Below are 12,599 nucleotides of genomic sequence, written 5' to 3' on the forward strand. Positions count from 1 at the left end.
CCCAGCACATGTGTATTTGGCAGCAGATGTAGAAGCCCAAAGTTCTTCTGCTTTGCTAATTTGAGTGGAGGACTTACATTGTAGACATTTTGTAGCTTTTGCTGTTCATTTGCAGGATCCTTTAAAATACGTATGGAAAGAAAAACCAAATTTACTTTGGATATGTAAAGAAAAGAACACTTCAGAAATGTGGTTGCTTGGAGGGAGCATGTGAACTTTCACCAAGCTACTACGATTCTGCAGCATAACGGGATATTTTGATTATTGTAGTTCTCTTTATTACTGCCTTGAGAGTATTGGTTTATGTAAAGAGTTTAGAGAAAGAGCAAAGAGCTAGATCATGTCAAGGGGGCACTCGGATTTGAACCAAGGACCTCTCGATATGCAGTCGAATGCTCTACCACTGAGCTATACCCCCACGCTCTGTTCAGTTTTTCTGACCATTTTAAATAGTTTCTCTCATGTAGTCCATGAAAACATTTCAAGCGTTAACTTCGAGTTTGTTAAGGTTGGACAGAGTTAAATGATAACTCTTAGAGACTAGAGATGGTCAATGAGACAGTAATAAATCCAGGTTGCATGCAAATTGAATTAATATTGTAGGCAGCTTGGAAATGCGTTAATCGTCAGGAAGTGCATTAGACCCCAGCACATGTGTATTTGGCAGCAGATGTAGAAGCCCAAAGTTCTTCTGCTTTGCTAATTTGAGTGGAGGACTTACATTGTAGACATTTTGTAGCTTTTGCTGTTCTTTTGCTGGATCCTTTAAAATATGTATGGAAAGTAAAAAGAAATTTACTTTGGATATGTAAAGAAAAGAACACTTCAGAAATGTGGTTGCTTGGAGGGAGCATGTGAACTTTCACCAAGTTACTACGATTTTGCAGCATAACGGGATATTTTGATTAACGTAGTTCTCTTTATTACTGCCTTGAGAGTATTGGTTTATGTAAAGAGTTTAGAGAAAGAGCAAAGAGCTAGATCATGTCAAGGGGGCACTCGGATTTGAACCAAGGACCTCTCGATCAGCAGTCGAATGCTCTACCACTGAGCTATACCCCCACGCTCTGTTCAGCTTTTCTGACCATTTTAAATAGTTTCTCTCATGTAGTTCATGAAAACATTTCAAGCGTTAGCTTGGAGTTTGTTAAGGTTGGACAGAGTTAAATAATAACTCTTAGAGACTAGAGATGGTCAATGAGACAGTAATAAATCCAGGTTGCATGCAAATTGAATTAATATTGTAGGCAGCTTGGAAATACGTTAATTGTCAGGAAGTGCATTAGACCCCAGCACATGTGTATTTGGCAGCAGATGTAGAAGCCCAAAGTTCTTCTGCTTTGCTAATTTGAGTGGAGGACTTACATTGTAGACATTTTGTAGCTTTTGCTGTTCTTTTGAAGGATCCTTTAAAATACGTATGGAAAGAAAAAACAAATTTACTTTGGATATGTAAAGAAAAGAACACTTCAGAAATGTGGTTGCTTGGAGGGAGCATGTGAACTTTCACCAAGTTACTACGATTCTGCAGCATAACGGGATATTTTGATTAACGTAGTTCTCTTTATTATGTAAAGAGTTTAGAGAAAGAGCAAAGAGCTAGATCATGTCAAGGGGGCACTCGGATTTGAACTAAGGACCTCTCGATCTGCAGTCGAATGCTCTACCACTGAGCTATACCCCCACGCTCTGTTCAGCTTTTCTGACCATTTTACATAGTTTCTCTCATGTAGTCCATAAAAGCATTTCAAGCGTTAACTTGGAGTTTGTTAAGGTTGGACAGAGTTAAATGATAACTCTTAGAGACTAGAGATGGTCAATGAGACAGTAATAAATCCAGGTTGCATGCAAATTGAATTAATATTGTAGGCAGCTTGGAAATGCGTTAATCGTCAGGAAGTGCATTTGAATGTCCCACTTCCATGACGCTCACAATTTGCATAATAATCTGCATGAAAGCTAGAATGATGAGCATGTTACGGACCATGGCCGCAAGAGACACTTTCGTCAGACCCAGAAACTTCTCATTCTGCAGTTGCCATTTTTGCCACTGCATTAGACCCCAGCACATGTGTATTTGGCAGCAGATGTAGAAGCCCAAAGTTCTTCTGCTTTGCTAATTTGAGTGGAGGACATACATTGTACACATTTTGTAGCTTTTGCTGTTCATTTGCAGGATCCTTTAAAATACGTATGGAAAGAAAAATCAAATTTACTTTTGATATGTAAAGAAAAGAACACTTCAGAAATGTGGTTGCTTGGAGGGAGCATGTGAACTTTCACCAAGCTACTACGATTCTGCAGCATAACGGGATATTTTGATTATTGTAGTTCTCTTTATTACTGCCTTGAGAGTATTGGTTTATGTAAAGAGATTAGAGAAAGAGCAAAGAGCTAGATCATATCAAGGGGGCACTCGGATTTGAACCAAGGACCTCTCGATCTGCAGTTGAATGCTCTACCACTGAGCTATACCCCCACGCTCTGTTCAGCTTTTCTGACCATTTTAAATAGTTTCTCTCATGTAGTCCATGAAAGCATTTCAAGCGTTAACTTGAAGTTTGTTAAGGTTGGACAGAGTTAAATGATAACTCTTAGAGACTAGAGATGGTCAATGAGACAGTAATAAATCCAGGTTGCATGCAAATTGAATTAATATTGTAGGCAGCTTGGAAATGCGTTAATCGTCAGGAAGTGTATTTGAATGTCCCACTTCCATGACGCTCACAATTTGCATAATAATCTGCATGAAAGCTAGAATGATGAGCATGTTACGGACCATGGCCGCAAGAGACACTTTCGTCAGACCCAGAAAGTTCTCATTCTGCAGTTGCCATTTCTGCCACTGCATTAGACCCCAGCACATGTGTATTTGGCAGCAGATGACGAAGCCCAAAGTTCTTCTGCTTTGCTAATTTGAGTGGAGGACTTACATTGTAGACATTTTGTAGCTTTTGCTGTTCTTTTGCAGGATCCTTTAAAATACGTATGGAAAGAAAAACCAAATTTACTTTGGATATGTAAAGAAAAGAACACTTCAGATATGTGGTTGCTTGGAGGGAGCATGTGAACTTTCACCAAGTTACTACGATTCTGCAGCATAACGGGATATTTTGATTATTGTAGTTCTCTTTATTACTGCCTTGAGAGTATTGGTTTATGTAAAGAGTTTAGAGAAAGAGCAAAGAGCTAGATCATGTCAAGGGGGCACTCGGATTTGAACCAAGGACCTCTCGATATGCAGTCGAATGCTCTACCACTGAGCTATACCCCCACACTCTGTTCAGCTTTTCTGACCATTTTAAATAGTTTCTCTCATGTAGTTCATGAAAACATTTCAAGCGTTAGCTTGGAGTTTGTTAAGGTTGGACAGAGTTAAATAATAACTCTTAGAGACTAGAGATGGTCAATGAGACAGTAATAAATCCAGGTTGCATGCAAATTGAATTAATATTGTAGGCAGCTTGGAAATACGTTAATTGTCAGGAAGTGCATTAGACCCCAGCACATGTGTATTTGGCAGCAGATGTAGAAGCCCAAAGTTCTTCTGCTTTGCTAATTTGAGTGGAGGACTTACATTGTAGACATTTTGTAGCTTTTGCTGTTCTTTTGAAGGATCCTTTAAAATACGTATGGAAAGAAAAAACAAATTTACTTTGGATATGTAAAGAAAAGAACACTTCAGAAATGTGGTTGCTTGGAGGGAGCATGTGAACTTTCACCAAGTTACTACGATTCTGCAGCATAACGGGATATTTTGATTAACGTAGTTCTCTTTATTATGTAAAGAGTTTAGAGAAAGAGCAAAGAGCTAGATCATGTCAAGGGGGCACTCGGATTTGAACTAAGGACCTCTCGATCTGCAGTCGAATGCTCTACCACTGAGCTATACCCCCACGCTCTGTTCAGCTTTTCTGACCATTTTACATAGTTTCTCTCATGTAGTCCATAAAAGCATTTCAAGCGTTAACTTGGAGTTTGTTAAGGTTGGACAGAGTTAAATGATAACTCTTAGAGACTAGAGATGGTCAATGAGACAGTAATAAATCCAGGTTGCATGCAAATTGAATTAATATTGTAGGCAGCTTGGAAATGCGTTAATCGTCAGGAAGTGCATTTGAATGTCCCACTTCCATGACGCTCACAATTTGCATAATAATCTGCATGAAAGCTAGAATGATGAGCATGTTACGGACCATGGCCGCAAGAGACACTTTCGTCAGACCCAGAAACTTCTCATTCTGCAGTTGCCATTTTTGCCACTGCATTAGACCCCAGCACATGTGTATTTGGCAGCAGATGTAGAAGCCCAAAGTTCTTCTGCTTTGCTAATTTGAGTGGAGGACATACATTGTACACATTTTGTAGCTTTTGCTGTTCATTTGCAGGATCCTTTAAAATACGTATGGAAAGAAAAATCAAATTTACTTTTGATATGTAAAGAAAAGAACACTTCAGAAATGTGGTTGCTTGGAGGGAGCATGTGAACTTTCACCAAGCTACTACGATTCTGCAGCATAACGGGATATTTTGATTATTGTAGTTCTCTTTATTACTGCCTTGAGAGTATTGGTTTATGTAAAGAGATTAGAGAAAGAGCAAAGAGCTAGATCATATCAAGGGGGCACTCGGATTTGAACCAAGGACCTCTCGATCTGCAGTTGAATGCTCTACCACTGAGCTATACCCCCACGCTCTGTTCAGCTTTTCTGACCATTTTAAATAGTTTCTCTCATGTAGTCCATGAAAGCATTTCAAGCGTTAACTTGAAGTTTGTTAAGGTTGGACAGAGTTAAATGATAACTCTTAGAGACTAGAGATGGTCAATGAGACAGTAATAAATCCAGGTTGCATGCAAATTGAATTAATATTGTAGGCAGCTTGGAAATGCGTTAATCGTCAGGAAGTGTATTTGAATGTCCCACTTCCATGACGCTCACAATTTGCATAATAATCTGCATGAAAGCTAGAATGATGAGCATGTTACGGACCATGGCCGCAAGAGACACTTTCGTCAGACCCAGAAAGTTCTCATTCTGCAGTTGCCATTTCTGCCACTGCATTAGACCCCAGCACATGTGTATTTGGCAGCAGATGACGAAGCCCAAAGTTCTTCTGCTTTGCTAATTTGAGTGGAGGACTTACATTGTAGACATTTTGTAGCTTTTGCTGTTCTTTTGCAGGATCCTTTAAAATACGTATGGAAAGAAAAACCAAATTTACTTTGGATATGTAAAGAAAAGAACACTTCAGATATGTGGTTGCTTGGAGGGAGCATGTGAACTTTCACCAAGTTACTACGATTCTGCAGCATAACGGGATATTTTGATTATTGTAGTTCTCTTTATTACTGCCTTGAGAGTATTGGTTTATGTAAAGAGTTTAGAGAAAGAGCAAAGAGCTAGATCATGTCAAGGGGGCACTCGGATTTGAACCAAGGACCTCTCGATATGCAGTCGAATGCTCTACCACTGAGCTATACCCCCACGCTCTGTTCAGTTTTTCTGACCATTTTAAATAGTTTCTCTCATGTAGTCCATGAAAACATTTCAAGCGTTAACTTGGAGTTTGTTAAGGTTGGACAGAGTTAAATGATAACTCTTAGAGACTAGAGATGGTCAATGAGACAGTAATAAATCCAGGTTGCATGCAAATTGAATTAATATTGTAGGCAGCTTGGAAATGCGTTAATCGTCAGGAAGTGCATTAGACCCCAGCACATGTGTATTTGGCAGCAGATGTAGAAGCCCAAAGTTCTTCTGCTTTGCTAATTTGAGTGGAGGACTTACATTGTAGACATTTTGTAGCTTTTGCTGTTCTTTTGCAGGATCCTTTAAAATACGTATGGAAAGAAAAACCAAATTTACTTTGGATATGTAAAGAAAAGAACACTTCAGAAATGTGGTTGCTTGGAGGGAGCATGTGAACTTTCACCAAGTTACTACGATTCTGCAGCATAACGGGATATTTTGATTAACGTAGTTCTCTTTATTACTGCCTTGAGAGTATTGGTTTATGTAAAGAGTTTAGAGAAAGAGCAAAGAGCTAGATCATGTCAAGGGGGCACTCGGATTTGAACCAAGGACCTCTCGATCTGCAGTCGAATGCTCTACCACTGAGCTATACCCCCACACTCTGTTCAGCTTTTCTGACCATTTTAAATAGTTTCTCTCATGTAGTCCATGAAAGCATTTCAAGCGTTAACTTGGAGTTTGTTAAGGTTGGACAGAGTTAAATGATAACTCTTAGAGACTAGAGATGGTCAATGAGACAGTAATAAATCCAGGTTGCATGCAAATTGAATTAATATTGTAGGCAGCTTGGAAATGTGTTAATCGTCAGGAAGTGCATTAGACCCCAGCACGTGTGTATTTGGCAGCAGATGTAGAAGCCCAAAGTTCTTCTGCTTTGCTAATTTGAGTGGAGGACTTACATTGTAGACATTTTGTAGCTTTTTTTGTTCTTTTGCAGGATCCTTTAAAATACGTATGGAAAGAAAAAACAAATTTACTTTGGATATGTAAAGAAAAGAACACTTCAGAAATGTGGTTGCTTGGAGGGAGCATGTGAACTTTCACCAAGTTACTACGATTCTGCAGCATAACGGGATATTTTGATTATTGTAGTTCTCTTTATTACTGCCTTGAGAGTATTGGTTTATGTAAAGAGATAAGAGATAGATCATGTCAAGGGGGCACTCGGATTTGAACCAAGGACCTCTCGATCTGCAGTCGAATGCTCTACCACTGAGCTATACCCCCACGCTCTGTTCAGCTTTTCTGACCATTTTAAATAGTTTCTCTCATGTAGTTCATGAAAACATTTCAAGCGTTAGCTTGGAGTTTGTTAAGGTTGGACAGAGTTAAATGATAACTCTTAGAGACTAGAAATGGTCAATGAGACAGTAATAAATCCAGGTTGCATGCAATTTGAATTAATATTGTAGGCAGCTTGGAAATGCGTTAATCGTCAGGAAGTGTATTTGAATGTCCCACTTCCATGACGCTCACAATTTGCATAATAATCTGCATGAAAGCTGGAATGATGAGCATGTTATGGACCATGGCCGCAAAAGACACTTTCGTCAGACCCAGAAACTTCTCATTCTGCAGTTGCCATTTCTGCCACTGCATTAGACCCCAGCACATGTGTATTTGGCAGCAGATGTAGAAGCCCAAAGTTCTTCTGTTTGCTAATTTGAGTGGAGGACTTACATTGTAGACATTTTGTAGCTTTTGCTGTTCTTTTGCAGGATCCTTTAAAATACGTATGGAAAGAAAAAAGAAATTTACTTTGGATATGTAAAGAAAAGAACACTTCAGAAATGTGGTTGCTTGGAGGGAGCATGTGAACTTTCACCAAGTTACTACGATTCTGCAGCATAACGGGATATTTTGATTATTGTAGTTCTCTTTATTACTGCCTTGAGAGTATTGGTTTATGTAAAGAGTTTAGAGAAAGAGCAAAGAGCTAGATCATGTCAAGGGGGCACTCGGATTTGAACCAAGGACCTCTCGATCTGCAGTCGAATGCTCTACCACTGAGCTATACCCCCACGCTCTGTTCAGCTTTTCTGACCATTTTAAATAGTTTCTCTCATGTAGACCATGAAAACATTTCAAGCATTAACTTGGAGTTTGTTAAGGTTGGACAGAGTTAAATGATAACTCTTAGAGACTAGAGATGGTCAATGAGACAGTAATAAATCCAGGTTGCATGCAAATTGAATTAATATTGTAGGCAGCTTGGAAATGCGTTAATCGTCAGGAAGTGCATTAGACCCCAGCACATGTGTATTTGGCAGCAGATGTAGAAGCCCAAAGTTCTTCTGCTTTGCTAATTTGAGTGGAGGACTTACATTGTAGACATTTTGTAGCTTTTGCTGTTCTTTTGCAGGATCCTTTAAAATACGTATGGAAAGAAAAACCAAATTTACTTTGGATATGTAAAGAAAAAAACACTTCAGAAATGTGGTTGCTTGGAGGGAGCATGTGAACTTTCACCAAGTTACTACGATTCTGCAGCATAACGGGATATTTTGATGAACGTAGTTCTCTTTATTACTGCCTTGAGAGTATTGGTTTATGTAAAGAGTTTAGAGAAAGAGCAAAGAACTAGATCATGTCAAAGGGGCACTCGGATTTGAACCAAGGACCTCTCGATCTGCAGTCGAACGCTCTACCACTGAGCTATACCCCCACACTCTGTTCAGCTTTTCTGACCATTTTAAATAGTTTCTCTCATGTAGTCCATGAAAGCATTTCAAGCGTTAACTTGGAGTTTGTTAAGGTTGGACAGAGTTAAATGATAACTCTTAGAGACTAGAGATGGTCAATGAGACAGTAATAAATCCAGGTGGCATGCAAATTGAATTAATATTGTAGGCAGCTTGGAAATGCGTTAATCGTCAGGAAGTGTATTTGAATGTCCCACTTCCATGACGCTCACAATTTGCATAATAATCTGCATGAAAGCTAGAATGATGAGCATGTTACGGACCATGGCCGCAAGAGACACTTTCGTCAGACCCAGAAACTTCTCATTCTGCAGTTGCCATTTTTGCCACTGCATTAGACCCCAGCACATGTGTATTTGGCAGCAGATGTAGAAGCCCAAAGTTCTTCTGCTTTGCTAATTTGAGTGGAGGACTTACATTGTAGACATTTTGTAGCTTTTGCTGTTCTTTTGCAGGATCCTTTAAAATACGTATGGAAAGAAAAACCAAATTTACTTTGGATATGTAAAGAAAAGAACACTTCAGAAATGTGGTTGCTTGGAGGGAGCATGTGAACTTTCACCAAGTTACTACGATTCTGCAGCATAACGGGATATTTTGATTAACGTAGTTCTCTTTATTACTGCCTTGAGAGTATTGGTTTATGTAAAGAGTTTAGAGAAAGAGCAAAGAGCTAGATCATGTCAAGGGGGCACTCGGATTTGAACCAAGGACCTCTCGATCTGCAGTCGAATGCTCTACCACTGAGCTATACCCCCACACTCTGTTCAGCTTTTCTGACCATTTTAAATAGTTTCTCTCATGTAGTCCATGAAAGCATTTCAAGCGTTAACTTGGAGTTTGTTAAGGTTGGACAGAGTTAAATGATAACTCTTAGAGACTAGAAATGGTCAATGAGACAGTAATAAATCCAGGTTGCATGCAAATTGAATTAATATTGTAGGCAGCTTGGAAATGTGTTAATCGTCAGGAAGTGCATTAGACCCCAGCACGTGTGTATTTGGCAGCAGATGTAGAAGCCCAAAGTTCTTCTGCTTTCTAATTTGAGTGGAGGACTTACAGTGTAGACATTTTGTAGCTTTTTTTGTTCTTTTGCAGGATCCTTTAAAATACGTATGGAAAGAAAAAACAAATTTACTTTGGATATGTAAAGAAAAAAACACTTCAGAAATGTGGTTGCTTGGAGGGAGCATGTGAACTTTCACCAAGTTACTACGATTCTGCAGCATAACGGGATATTTTGATTATTGTAGTTCTCTTTATTACTGCCTTGAGAGTATTGGTTTATGTAAAGAGATAAGAGATAGATCATGTCAAGGGGGCACTCGGATTTGAACCAAGGACCTCTCGATCTGCAGTCGAATGCTCTACCACTGAGCTATACCCCCACGCTCTGTTCAGCTTTTCTGACCATTTTAAATAGTTTCTCTCATGTAGTTCATGAAAACATTTCAAGCGTTAGCTTGGAGTTTGTTAAGGTTGGACAGAGTTAAATGATAACTCTTAGAGACTAGAAATGGTCAATGAGACAGTAATAAATCCAGGTTGCATGCAATTTGAATTAATATTGTAGGCAGCTTGGAAATGCGTTAATCGTCAGGAAGTGTATTTGAATGTCCCACTTCCATGACGCTCACAATTTGCATAATAATCTGCATGAAAGCTGGAATGATGAGCATGTTATGGACCATGGCCGCAAGAGACACTTTCGTCAGACCCAGAAACTTCTCATTCTGCAGTTGCCATTTCTGCCACTGCATTAGACCCCAGCACATGTGTATTTGGCAGCAGATGTAGAAGCCCAAAGTTCTTCTGTTTGCTAATTTGAGTGGAGGACTTACATTGTAGACATTTTGTAGCTTTTGCTGTTCTTTTGCAGGATCCTTTAAAATACGTATGGAAAGAAAAAAGAAATTTACTTTGGATATGTAAAGAAAAGAACACTTCAGAAATGTGGTTGCTTGGAGGGAGCATGTGAACTTTCACCAAGTTACTACGATTCTGCAGCATAACGGGATATTTTGATTATTGTAGTTCTCTTTATTACTGCCTTGAGAGTATTGGTTTATGTAAAGAGTTTAGAGAAAGAGCAAAGAGCTAGATCATGTCAAGGGGGCACTCGGATTTGAACCAAGGACCTCTCGATCTGCAGTCGAATGCTCTACCACTGAGCTATACCCCCACGCTCTGTTCAGCTTTTCTGACCATTTTAAATAGTTTCTCTCATGTAGACCATGAAAACATTTCAAGCATTAACTTGGAGTTTGTTAAGGTTGGACAGAGTTAAATGATAACTCTTAGAGACTAGAGATGGTCAATGAGACAGTAATAAATCCAGGTTGCATGCAAATTGAATTAATATTGTAGGCAGCTTGGAAATGCGTTAATCGTCAGGAAGTGCATTAGACCCCAGCACATGTGTATTTGGCAGCAGATGTAGAAGCCCAAAGTTCTTCTGCTTTGCTAATTTGAGTGGAGGACTTACATTGTAGACATTTTGTAGCTTTTGCTGTTCTTTTGCAGGATCCTTTAAAATACGTATGGAAAGAAAAACCAAATTTACTTTGGATATGTAAAGAAAAGAACACTTCAGAAATGTGGTTGCTTGGAGGGAGCATGTGAACTTTCACCAAGTTACTACGATTCTGCAGCATAACGGGATATTTTGATGAACGTAGTTCTCTTTATTACTGCCTTGAGAGTATTGGTTTATGTAAAGAGTTTAGAGAAAGAGCAAAGAACTAGATCATGTCAAAGGGGCACTCGGATTTGAACCAAGGACCTCTCGATCTGCAGTCGAATGCTCTACCACTGAGCTATACCCCCACACTCTGTTCAGCTTTTCTGACCATTTTAAATAGTTTCTCTCATGTAGTCCATGAAAGCATTTCAAGCGTTAACTTGGAGTTTGTTAAGGTTGGACAGAGTTAAATGATAACTCTTAGAGACTAGAGATGGTCAATGAGACAGTAATAAATCCAGGTGGCATGCAAATTGAATTAATATTGTAGGCAGCTTGGAAATGCGTTAATCGTCAGGAAGTGTATTTGAATGTCCCACTTCCATGACGCTCACAATTTGCATAATAATCTGCATGAAAGCTAGAATGATGAGCATGTTACGGACCATGGCCGCAAGAGACACTTTCGTCAGACCCAGAAACTTCTCATTCTGCAGTTGCCATTTTTGCCACTGCATTAGACCCCAGCACATGTGTATTTGGCAGCAGATGTAGAAGCCCAAAGTTCTTCTGCTTTGCTAATTTGAGTGGAGGACTTACATTGTAGACATTTTGTAGCTTTTGCTGTTCATTTGCAGGATCCTTTAAAATACGTATGGAAAGAAAAACCAAATTTACTTTGGATATGTAAAGAAAAGAACACTTCAGAAATGTGGTTGCTTGGAGGGAGCATGTGAACTTTCACCAAGCTACTACGATTCTGCAGCATAACGGGATATTTTGATTATTGTAGTTCTCTTTATTACTGCCTTGAGAGTATTGGTTTATGTAAAGAGTTTAGAGAAAGAGCAAAGAGCTAGATCATGTCAAGGGGGCACTCGGATTTGAACCAAGGACCTCTTGATATGCAGTCGAATGCTCTACCACTGAGCTATACCCCCACGCTCTGTTCAGTTTTTCTGACCATTTTAAATAGTTTCTCTCATGTAGTCCATGAAAACATTTCAAGCGTTAACTTGGAGTTTGTTAAGGTTGGACAGAGTTAAATGATAACTCTTAGAGACTAGAGATGGTCAATGAGACAGTAATAAATCCAGGTTGCATGCAAATTGAATTAATATTGTAGGCAGCTTGGAAATGCGTTAATCAGGGGCGGACTGACCCGGGGGGACGGGTGGCATTTGCCCCCCAGGCCGCCGCCTCCTCACACATTCAGGGCCGCTGGTGTTTACACAAGTGTCGGCTGCCGAGCATAACTGCAGTGCTGCAACCGCTCGATATGCAGACTAAGCCCCGCCCCCAGCAGTAGCTGTTCCTCAGTGTCCAGGCTTTGGGTGAGACCTCCAGCTCCTCCCCGATGCAGAATGGTCCAGGATGGCTCTGGAGTCTTAACTCCGCCCCTGGCCTGGAGCTGTCAGAGGAGAGGCCGCAGCAGTGCTAATACACACCATGTGCTGAGGGAATTGGAAGCGAACCTTGGCTGCAGGGAAACTGTGAACATCCACCAAAATCGCGACGAAGCTCCGCCCCCAAAATTACCGCGAAGCTCCGCCCCCAAACCGGGTCAATGCTTTGTTCCAAACCTTGGAGGTATTCTTGAACAACTCTGTCTGTAGTGGTGAGTTACATCACCCTTCTTTCACTTGAAAACTCTGTATTGGGGGGCTCCCTCTCTCCAACCAC

At 40.0% G+C, this 12,599-nt stretch overlaps 17 non-coding genes across 17 annotated transcripts; all 17 read right to left on the reverse strand.

Moving 5' to 3' along the window:
• Positions 1 to 346: 346 nt before the first annotated feature.
• On the reverse strand, positions 347 to 418 carry TRNAC-GCA (transfer RNA cysteine (anticodon GCA)). The gene has a single exon. It is a non-coding gene; the product is annotated as a tRNA-Cys (tRNA).
• A 572-nt stretch (positions 419 to 990) lies between these two features.
• TRNAS-GCU (transfer RNA serine (anticodon GCU)) lies at positions 991 to 1,062 on the reverse strand. The gene has a single exon. It is a non-coding gene; the product is annotated as a tRNA-Ser (tRNA).
• A 550-nt stretch (positions 1,063 to 1,612) lies between these two features.
• TRNAC-GCA (transfer RNA cysteine (anticodon GCA)) lies at positions 1,613 to 1,684 on the reverse strand. Its single transcript has one exon. It is a non-coding gene; the product is annotated as a tRNA-Cys (tRNA).
• A 723-nt stretch (positions 1,685 to 2,407) lies between these two features.
• TRNAC-GCA (transfer RNA cysteine (anticodon GCA)) lies at positions 2,408 to 2,479 on the reverse strand. The gene has a single exon. It is a non-coding gene; the product is annotated as a tRNA-Cys (tRNA).
• A 723-nt stretch (positions 2,480 to 3,202) lies between these two features.
• TRNAC-GCA (transfer RNA cysteine (anticodon GCA)) lies at positions 3,203 to 3,274 on the reverse strand. Its single transcript has one exon. It is a non-coding gene; the product is annotated as a tRNA-Cys (tRNA).
• A 550-nt stretch (positions 3,275 to 3,824) lies between these two features.
• TRNAC-GCA (transfer RNA cysteine (anticodon GCA)) lies at positions 3,825 to 3,896 on the reverse strand. Its single transcript has one exon. It is a non-coding gene; the product is annotated as a tRNA-Cys (tRNA).
• Positions 3,897 to 4,619: 723 nt separating this feature from the next.
• TRNAC-GCA (transfer RNA cysteine (anticodon GCA)) lies at positions 4,620 to 4,691 on the reverse strand. Its single transcript has one exon. It is a non-coding gene; the product is annotated as a tRNA-Cys (tRNA).
• A 723-nt stretch (positions 4,692 to 5,414) lies between these two features.
• TRNAC-GCA (transfer RNA cysteine (anticodon GCA)) lies at positions 5,415 to 5,486 on the reverse strand. The gene has a single exon. It is a non-coding gene; the product is annotated as a tRNA-Cys (tRNA).
• A 572-nt stretch (positions 5,487 to 6,058) lies between these two features.
• TRNAC-GCA (transfer RNA cysteine (anticodon GCA)) lies at positions 6,059 to 6,130 on the reverse strand. Its single transcript has one exon. It is a non-coding gene; the product is annotated as a tRNA-Cys (tRNA).
• Positions 6,131 to 6,689: 559 nt separating this feature from the next.
• Positions 6,690 to 6,761, reverse strand: TRNAC-GCA (transfer RNA cysteine (anticodon GCA)). The gene has a single exon. It is a non-coding gene; the product is annotated as a tRNA-Cys (tRNA).
• A 722-nt stretch (positions 6,762 to 7,483) lies between these two features.
• TRNAC-GCA (transfer RNA cysteine (anticodon GCA)) lies at positions 7,484 to 7,555 on the reverse strand. Its single transcript has one exon. It is a non-coding gene; the product is annotated as a tRNA-Cys (tRNA).
• Positions 7,556 to 8,127: 572 nt separating this feature from the next.
• Positions 8,128 to 8,199, reverse strand: TRNAC-GCA (transfer RNA cysteine (anticodon GCA)). The gene has a single exon. It is a non-coding gene; the product is annotated as a tRNA-Cys (tRNA).
• A 723-nt stretch (positions 8,200 to 8,922) lies between these two features.
• Positions 8,923 to 8,994, reverse strand: TRNAC-GCA (transfer RNA cysteine (anticodon GCA)). The gene has a single exon. It is a non-coding gene; the product is annotated as a tRNA-Cys (tRNA).
• A 558-nt stretch (positions 8,995 to 9,552) lies between these two features.
• On the reverse strand, positions 9,553 to 9,624 carry TRNAC-GCA (transfer RNA cysteine (anticodon GCA)). Its single transcript has one exon. It is a non-coding gene; the product is annotated as a tRNA-Cys (tRNA).
• Positions 9,625 to 10,346: 722 nt separating this feature from the next.
• Positions 10,347 to 10,418, reverse strand: TRNAC-GCA (transfer RNA cysteine (anticodon GCA)). Its single transcript has one exon. It is a non-coding gene; the product is annotated as a tRNA-Cys (tRNA).
• Positions 10,419 to 10,990: 572 nt separating this feature from the next.
• Positions 10,991 to 11,062, reverse strand: TRNAC-GCA (transfer RNA cysteine (anticodon GCA)). Its single transcript has one exon. It is a non-coding gene; the product is annotated as a tRNA-Cys (tRNA).
• Positions 11,063 to 11,785: 723 nt separating this feature from the next.
• TRNAC-GCA (transfer RNA cysteine (anticodon GCA)) lies at positions 11,786 to 11,857 on the reverse strand. The gene has a single exon. It is a non-coding gene; the product is annotated as a tRNA-Cys (tRNA).
• Positions 11,858 to 12,599: the final 742 nt, after the last annotated feature.

This window comes from Hyperolius riggenbachi, chromosome 7 (genome assembly GCF_040937935.1).
Source record: "Hyperolius riggenbachi isolate aHypRig1 chromosome 7, aHypRig1.pri, whole genome shotgun sequence".
NCBI classification, from domain to species: Eukaryota; Metazoa; Chordata; class Amphibia; order Anura; family Hyperoliidae; genus Hyperolius; species Hyperolius riggenbachi.